Here is a 7,477-nt window from a genome sequence, read left to right as displayed (position 1 = left end):
GAAATAATCAGCCAATTCATATAACTAGATCAATAGGTCAATCAATTGAGCTAAGAAATTGACAATGAACCTACATATCAAGTTGTTACAGCTTTAAAAATGTGACATGTTTGATTGTTGTTATTATAAAGTGCAATAATTATCTTGCCGTACTTAAAAATACCAATATTTAATAAATATAACGCTTTAAAAACACAACAAAATAAAAGTATGTTATTTCATTAATTTTTTCAAATAGTGATGTTCTATCATAGCTTTTATCCCAATGTGCTAATGATTTAAAAAAAAAAATCCAACATTTCACATCGCTTCCCGCTCTAAAGATCAATTATGGTATCTATGCTGTTAAAATGGTAATCAATGGCAATCCTCGTGGCTTTGAATCTGTTTGACTGTTACATTTTAACTGTGCTCACTTAATTTAACTTTTATTTACTGATATATTGCTAAAAATAATGTTGCTAGCCTGCTATGCACTATTTTAATTAACAAATCTTAGCTCTCAAAACTTATATTTATTGAACTTTATTAAGATTTTTTTTTTGTTTTTGGCTGCGAGAGTACTATTAGATTATCTTTATTTAATTGATGAATTATCAAAAATCATTTTTCATCTTGAATAATTATACTCAGATATTGAATTTTTAGTATAAGACAATAGATTCTCGGATTCTTTTTTTATTTATGGATTTGATTTATTTATTTATTTTAATCAATGATGATTATTTTAGCTAAAAATCAAGGTTTAGTAAATTGCATAAATATCCATAATTAAACACAACATTCACTGAAATTATTTTAATTGAGCAGTGTATATTGATACCGAAACATATAGATGAGACTGAGAAAAAGTAAACATATGATGCAAGCATGATAGAATATTGGACTAAACAGCCTCCTTTTCTTATTTTCAATAATAAAGCAGTTCGAATTGATTGATCTTTGCTTGTTTGGTAGAATTCTGATTAAATTAATTGTCTTTTTTAAAGTATGTTTGTGGTTAAATTAATTGTCTTTCTTAAAGTAGGGTAAGGATGTTTTTTATTTTAAAATAAATTAAAATAATATTTTATTATTATTATTTGAATTTTATTTTTAACATAAAAAAAAAAAACACTAAGGAAAAAAGTTGTACCACAGTGACAAATATGAAAATGACATATACCTTCTGAGATGGTACACTGCTGTGCGCAACAGGAAGGAATATGAAAATGACAGTTTCACCCTCGGAATTTGACTTCGCTGACAAGCATGCATCCACCACAATGAGCGAATCTGTCAGCTGTGAAGCTCCTATCAGTATCCAAAAGAGTCTTGACAGCTGACAGAAAGTAGGGCCCACTCCACGTAGATAAATGTGGTGGCAACCAAGCTACTTTTTTATTGGGATCTTTTTCTTTTGTTTTTTTACTCGTTCTATTTTTTATGTCAAGTTTTTATTAAATTTTATTATTCGATATTTAATTAAAAATAAATTAATTTTTATATTTTATATTATTTAATGAAATTAAAAATAATAATTTAATCTAATACAATCTATAACATGGTTTATAGGTTGATTAGGATTAACCGAGATTATTTTTAAATTGTTATTATTTTTTTAACTTTGAATATGCTTTGTCTATAAAATCATTAAAAATTAATTTTTATACAATTCAATTTAAGATGCAGGTTAAATAAAGAGTTGGCCTCGGTGTTTTCAAATTTCAATTGCTGAGTTCAATAACTATCTCAGAAAAATAATTAAATTCAATGTAGATATTATTTTTTTAACTTTCAAAATAATTTTGGTCCAAACCACAATAAGAGCACGGAAATAGACTAGCTTTCGCTAAACCAACCAGGAGGCACAGAAACCTTGACGAAATAAATGCTACTAGCGTATAAAAACAAAAGTCTCAATTCTATGGTTCAGATGTTCCTTCGTGCTTGCAAGACTGGGCTACCACTACTTTTTCGGTGACTAGACACCTGGAAAGCGAAAGATATGCTGTTATTAAAATTAAATTAATTTTTTTAAAAATATATTACTTATAATCTAAAATATATGGGCTAAACATTATTCGTACACAGTATTGTTTATCTTCGTATATTTTCCTGTGGACACGCTGTCAAAATTTTATTTTTTTCAATTTTGTTATCAAAGTTTTTGCGTGATTTGCAATTTTTTTTTCAAAATTCAAGGACAGTTTAATTAAATTTCTTACCAAGTAATGAAATTAAAAAACATTAAAACAAGATTAAAAATACTCCATAAATAGATAATAGTTTCAAAGTTCATATAAAATGGTTTTTAGTACTTGAAACTCCACAACACACACACACACACACACACACACACACACACATATATATATATATATATATATATATATATATATATATATATATATTCTGTCCTTCAATATTTTTTTAAATTTAATTTTACACTTTATTTTTATTATTTTATAGTCTTTAATTTCAGAAAGCAAAAAAAAAGAAATTGCTAGAAATCAGCAATAAAAAGACAAAATTGATATTTTTTTTCATTAATTTTGACCATCAAAATGGTCAATTTTAATGTTAAAGGGTTCTATTTTTTTTAAAAAAAGTTTTAATTATAAATTTTTTAACCTTCAAATGGCTTAAAAAACCAAATATAAGCTCAATAAATTTTTTTGTTTTAGTGTTTTTTTGGGTCTGTAGAGGTAATTTATGAGGTTTGTAAATGTCTTTTTCTTGTGTTTTAGATCAAAGATTGATTGGTTTAGGTCAAGAAAACATATACCCTGTTTTCTTGGCCACCATAATAACTAAAATTCAGGAATCTCATAAAAAAAATTGTGTGTGATATTCTCTTTAAAAAACTATTGGGGTTCATCTACCCCATTATATTTTTTAAAAATAGGGCCCGTAAGCGGCGTACTCTTTAATGTGTCAGGTATTGGCCTGACTTGTCTCTTTTATTTTTTTTATTTAAATTTCTTTAGAAATTTTTTTTTTATATTTGTTTTTTAATATTTCAAAAATTATATTTAAATTAATATCCCTTCTTTATGCTTTTTATTTTTTGTATTTTTTTAATTAGTGGTTGTTTTGTTATTATTTTGCATGTATTTAATTTTTGAAAAAGTTATTCTAATTCTTTTTTATGTTATATATAATTGAACTTTTTTTAAAAAAAATGTATTTATTTTTTATACTATTTCTAATAAGTGCAAAATTGCAAAATATTTTTTATCCATTTGATTTTATCCAGTTAACTTTATGTGTGTTTACTTCCACTATCATTTTATCAAATAAAAAAATTAATTTTAATAAGAATAATCATTGAATATGATCGGATAAATAATCCGTATTGTGAGTTTAAATATCTCGATTTATATTTTCATCTTAACTTTTTTAGACAGTATTTAATTATCATTAATGTTTTTCTATTTATTGACACAAATTATTATTGATTTATTAAATTAGATGTGCTAATAAGTGTTTTTTGTTTCATCCATACTTAATATTTTTGAATGTAAAAAGATACGTTGAAAAGGATTGTACATTCAAGATATCTATTTTCAGAAAATATTTTTAATATATGTAATCTTACATTTTTCCATCCTTTAATTAAAAAATAATATCAATATCTTCTTTTCTTTTATTAAAAACTAACTTAAAATTTTATCCTGCGCTGGGTTAGTTGCTGTATATAATTTCTGATAGCTTCTCTTGTATTCTATCTCAGACGTTGTAAGAACGTGGAATATAATTGAACCATATTAATTAGTTTGTACACCAATTTCAATAAATGGCCATTATTTATTTTACCTTGGACTCGTTTTTTATTTAATTGGAATTATAAGAAAAAGGTTGGAGGAGGAAGCTTCTGGTTTTTTATTTTCCTTATAATTGCTTTCAAATTGGACGAATAAGTCCTTCTCTATTAATAACCTTTCGTTCTTGAAGAACTCTTTCAATGCCAATTATTGAGTAACCTGTCGTGTTGATAATCAAGTTTGTGGTTGCCGTTTCGCAGTGTCTGGCTTCATATGGCCAGAAATAATAATAATATATTTAAAAAAAAAAAAAAAAAAAAAACCACTCGTGTAATCCTTCTATGAGGATATGATGAGTCCGTGGTCTTGTCGAAGGAGGACTCGAAGGTTGTGGTTTTGGTCGTTAAGGCGGCGGTCTTGGTCAACGGAGACGGGGAAGGAGATGAAAACGGTTTAAGGGTATTTTAAGTAATAATAAAATCATAGTACATGTTGAATGATAAACCTATAATAGTTTATATGTTTTTTTATTGATTCGATAAATTAATATTTAATATAAAAATAATAGCATAGAAATTATAATAAATAAAACAATAACATATAAAATACTATCGCTAATAAAATACAAAGTATTTCTAATAATTTATGTTTTTGTTTATTAGCAACGGGGAATGGCTGGGAAGAGGAGGATTTCAAAAGGAATATTCCTTAGCTTCATATCCCACGTGGCTCCACGCAAGGAGCAAAAGTAAAGCTTGAGATAATATTGACAGGTGGAAAAATTAATTCAAATCTGGATAATTTCAGTTTAGTTTACCTCTTATCAATATCATGTTTGTCACACCTGGACATCACGGCGGCCTTAAAAATTATAATTCTTTGGAAAGAATAGATTTCTGGCATCCTGTTCTTTAATGTGGATATTCTTTATTTAAGGAGTCGCCACCTAGTATTATAGTCACTAGGAACCCTAACTGGTCAACATAGATTCTATGGTTCGGGACTGGTTACGTAAAAGGAAAGATATTATCACCCCTTAAACGTCCTGCCTGAGGCAGACTGCATTGCTGGTTTCGTCTTAAATTGCTAAATGTTTATTAATTTATGTTATGAAAATTTGCTTATAATATTCCTGACCCTGGTGTCAGCGAATATTTAACTACGAATATTTCCAACTCTGGCGTTGATAAATATCACGTAGCTATAAAAATAAATTTAAATCATCATTTTTTTTATTCCTGACTCTGGCGTCAGTGAATAAACAAATAAAAATCAATTTATTTTTTACGCTTACACATTATTTTTTATTTTTTAATGTAGCTAAATAAAAACAAAACAAAATAAAATAACATAAATTTACATTAGTATTTTTTTTATTCCCGACTCTGGCGTCAGTGAATATACCAAATAAATTTATTTTATTTTATCTTAAGTTATTATTATTTTTTTTGCACGCACATTTTTATATAACCAAGTAAAATACCATGAAATAAATTTAAATTGGTATGTTTATTCTGATTCTACGTCAATGAATAAATAAAAAAACAATAAATTTATTTTATATATTTTTTACCTACACAATTTTTATTATATATTTTTTTATTTTTATTTTTAATTTTTGGGCTGGGCCCGGCTGGCCTGGCCCGGTTATTGGCTCAGGCCAATAACTGGGCCATGCAATAGGCACGCGTGAACTAGTTCACGCGTGCCCCTGCACAGTGCGAAGGTAATTAATTTACCTTCGCACTGTTTCGAACATCATTTTGAAATCTTGAATTCGCAGAGCTTGAGGAAGAGAGTTTACCTGGGTGAAGACAGCGATGGGGAAGCAGACGGCGTGATGATTCTAGCTCCTGCCGAAGAACGTCCTTCTCCTCCTTTTTATTTTCAAACCCACTCCCCTCTGTTTTCTTGTTCTTTTCAGTTTGCCTATTCTGCTTGAATCCGTGGACAAAGACAAGTCTGGGTTTTGCTTGTTCTTTTCAGTTCTGCCTATTCACGCTTGAATCCTTGGACAAAGACAAGTCTGGGTTTTGCTTGTTCTGCCTCCCCTGTTGCTGACCTCCTGCCTCGGTTGTTTTTCGTCCTGGTTTCTTCCTTTTGCTCCTTTTTTACTATGATTTATGCTCTGTTTTCTCTGGGGTTTTTCTCGGTTTCTTCCTGGGTTTAGCTTCAGTTTTTTTTCTGTTTTGTCCCTCCTGTTTATGCTGGGTCTCCCCTTCACTGTTGCAGGCTTGTTCGTCCTCCCCCCTGGTGTGCTTCTGCCCTGTTTGTTTTAGCTCTGGATTTTTGCTTTTTGTGTTGATGTTTCTGTTCTTCTCTATTTTTCTGGGTTGTGTTTTGATTGCTCTATTTTTCTAGGTTGATCGCCCTGGCTCCCACTTCGTCTCTGTTTGTTTTCTCCTTTTATAGCCAAACTCAACCTCCTCCAGTTCTGTTTTTGCAGGACTGTATTATGCATGGTTATCGGCAAACGACTTGGTCCAAGATCAAATTTGTTGCAGATTATCCGCTCCCCTGATGAATCGGAGATTCTCCTGTTGAATCGTGATGGAGAAGAACACACGGCTGTTCCTTAGCAACGGTGCCGTTTTGGCTGGAAACGGGAGTTTTCAATTTGACCCCTGAACTTTGGAAATTTTGCAATTGGACCTCTCAATTAAATAAAAATTCCTTTTAATTTTGCCCTTTTCTGGATACATTTCAATTAAATCCCTCAATTGGTGCAACGTTTACAAAACATTCCTTAATTCATGGATTATTCAATTTGATCCTTAATTAATTCTTTTAATTTTGCCCTTTTGGATAAATTTCAATTAAGCCCCTGAATTTATTTAATTAATTAAATCAAAGTTTAATTAAGTCCACAAACTTATTAATTCTTATAATTTCATTAATTAAAATAATTCAAATTTTAAGTAAATTTCCAAACTTATTAATTCTTCAATTTCTGACCAATTTATTCTCAAATCTGATAATTTTATCCCTAAACTTCAAGATTTGTTGTCTTAACCCAATTGTCAACTATATTTAATTTTTATTATTTGTTCAAAAATTTGGTTATGACAGTTGCCCCCTCTTTATAATATTTACTATGCAATGATATTAGAAAATTTCATTTTCTTTTAGCTTTGTGTAGTAAATTTATAAAGAAAATTAGATACAAAAAGAACTTTTGCCTTTTTTTTTAGAGTCTTGAAAACTTCGAAAACCAGAGATTGACATATGACTTTTATATAGAAAACAAGTCATTTGGAAGACAACCTATTTTTTCTTTTTTCTTTTTCTTTGTTTTTTTTGTGATGGTATATTGTAATGGGTTACCGGCCCATATGGTCACATTGTAATGGGTTACCTGCCCAGTATAAGATGATATATTGTAATGGGTTACCGACCCAAATGGTCACATTGTAATGGGTTACCTGCCCAGTATAGAATGGTATATTGTAATGGGTTACCAGCCCAGTTGGTATATTGTAATGGGTTACCAGCCCAGGTGGTATATTGTAATGGGTTACCAACCCAGGTGGTCACATTGTAATGGGTTACCTGCCCAGTTGGTATATTGTAATGGGTTACCAGCCCAGATGGTCACATTGTAATGGGTTACCTGCCCAGTTGGTCACATTGTAATGGGTTACCTGCCCAGTTGGTATATTGTAATGGGTTACCAACCCAGATGGTCACATTGTAATGGGTTACCTGCCCAGTTGGTAAATTGTAATGGGTTA

At 29.6% G+C, this 7,477-nt stretch overlaps 1 long non-coding RNA gene across 1 annotated transcript; it reads left to right on the top strand.

Moving 5' to 3' along the window:
• The first annotated feature begins 5,524 nt into the window (after positions 1–5,524).
• On the top strand, positions 5,525–6,435 carry LOC140954583 (uncharacterized). Its single transcript, XR_012167954.1, has 2 exons — positions 5,525–5,999; positions 6,179–6,435. It is a non-coding gene; the product is annotated as an uncharacterized lncRNA (long non-coding RNA).
• The last annotated feature ends 1,042 nt before the right edge of the window (positions 6,436–7,477 follow it).

The sequence above is a fragment of the Populus alba genome, chromosome 14 (genome assembly GCF_005239225.2).
Source record: "Populus alba chromosome 14, ASM523922v2, whole genome shotgun sequence".
In the NCBI taxonomy this organism is placed as follows: Eukaryota; Viridiplantae; Streptophyta; class Magnoliopsida; order Malpighiales; family Salicaceae; genus Populus; species Populus alba.
The sequence above is the reverse complement of the archived record's forward strand: the minus strand, read 5'-3'. Positions and strand labels throughout refer to the sequence as shown.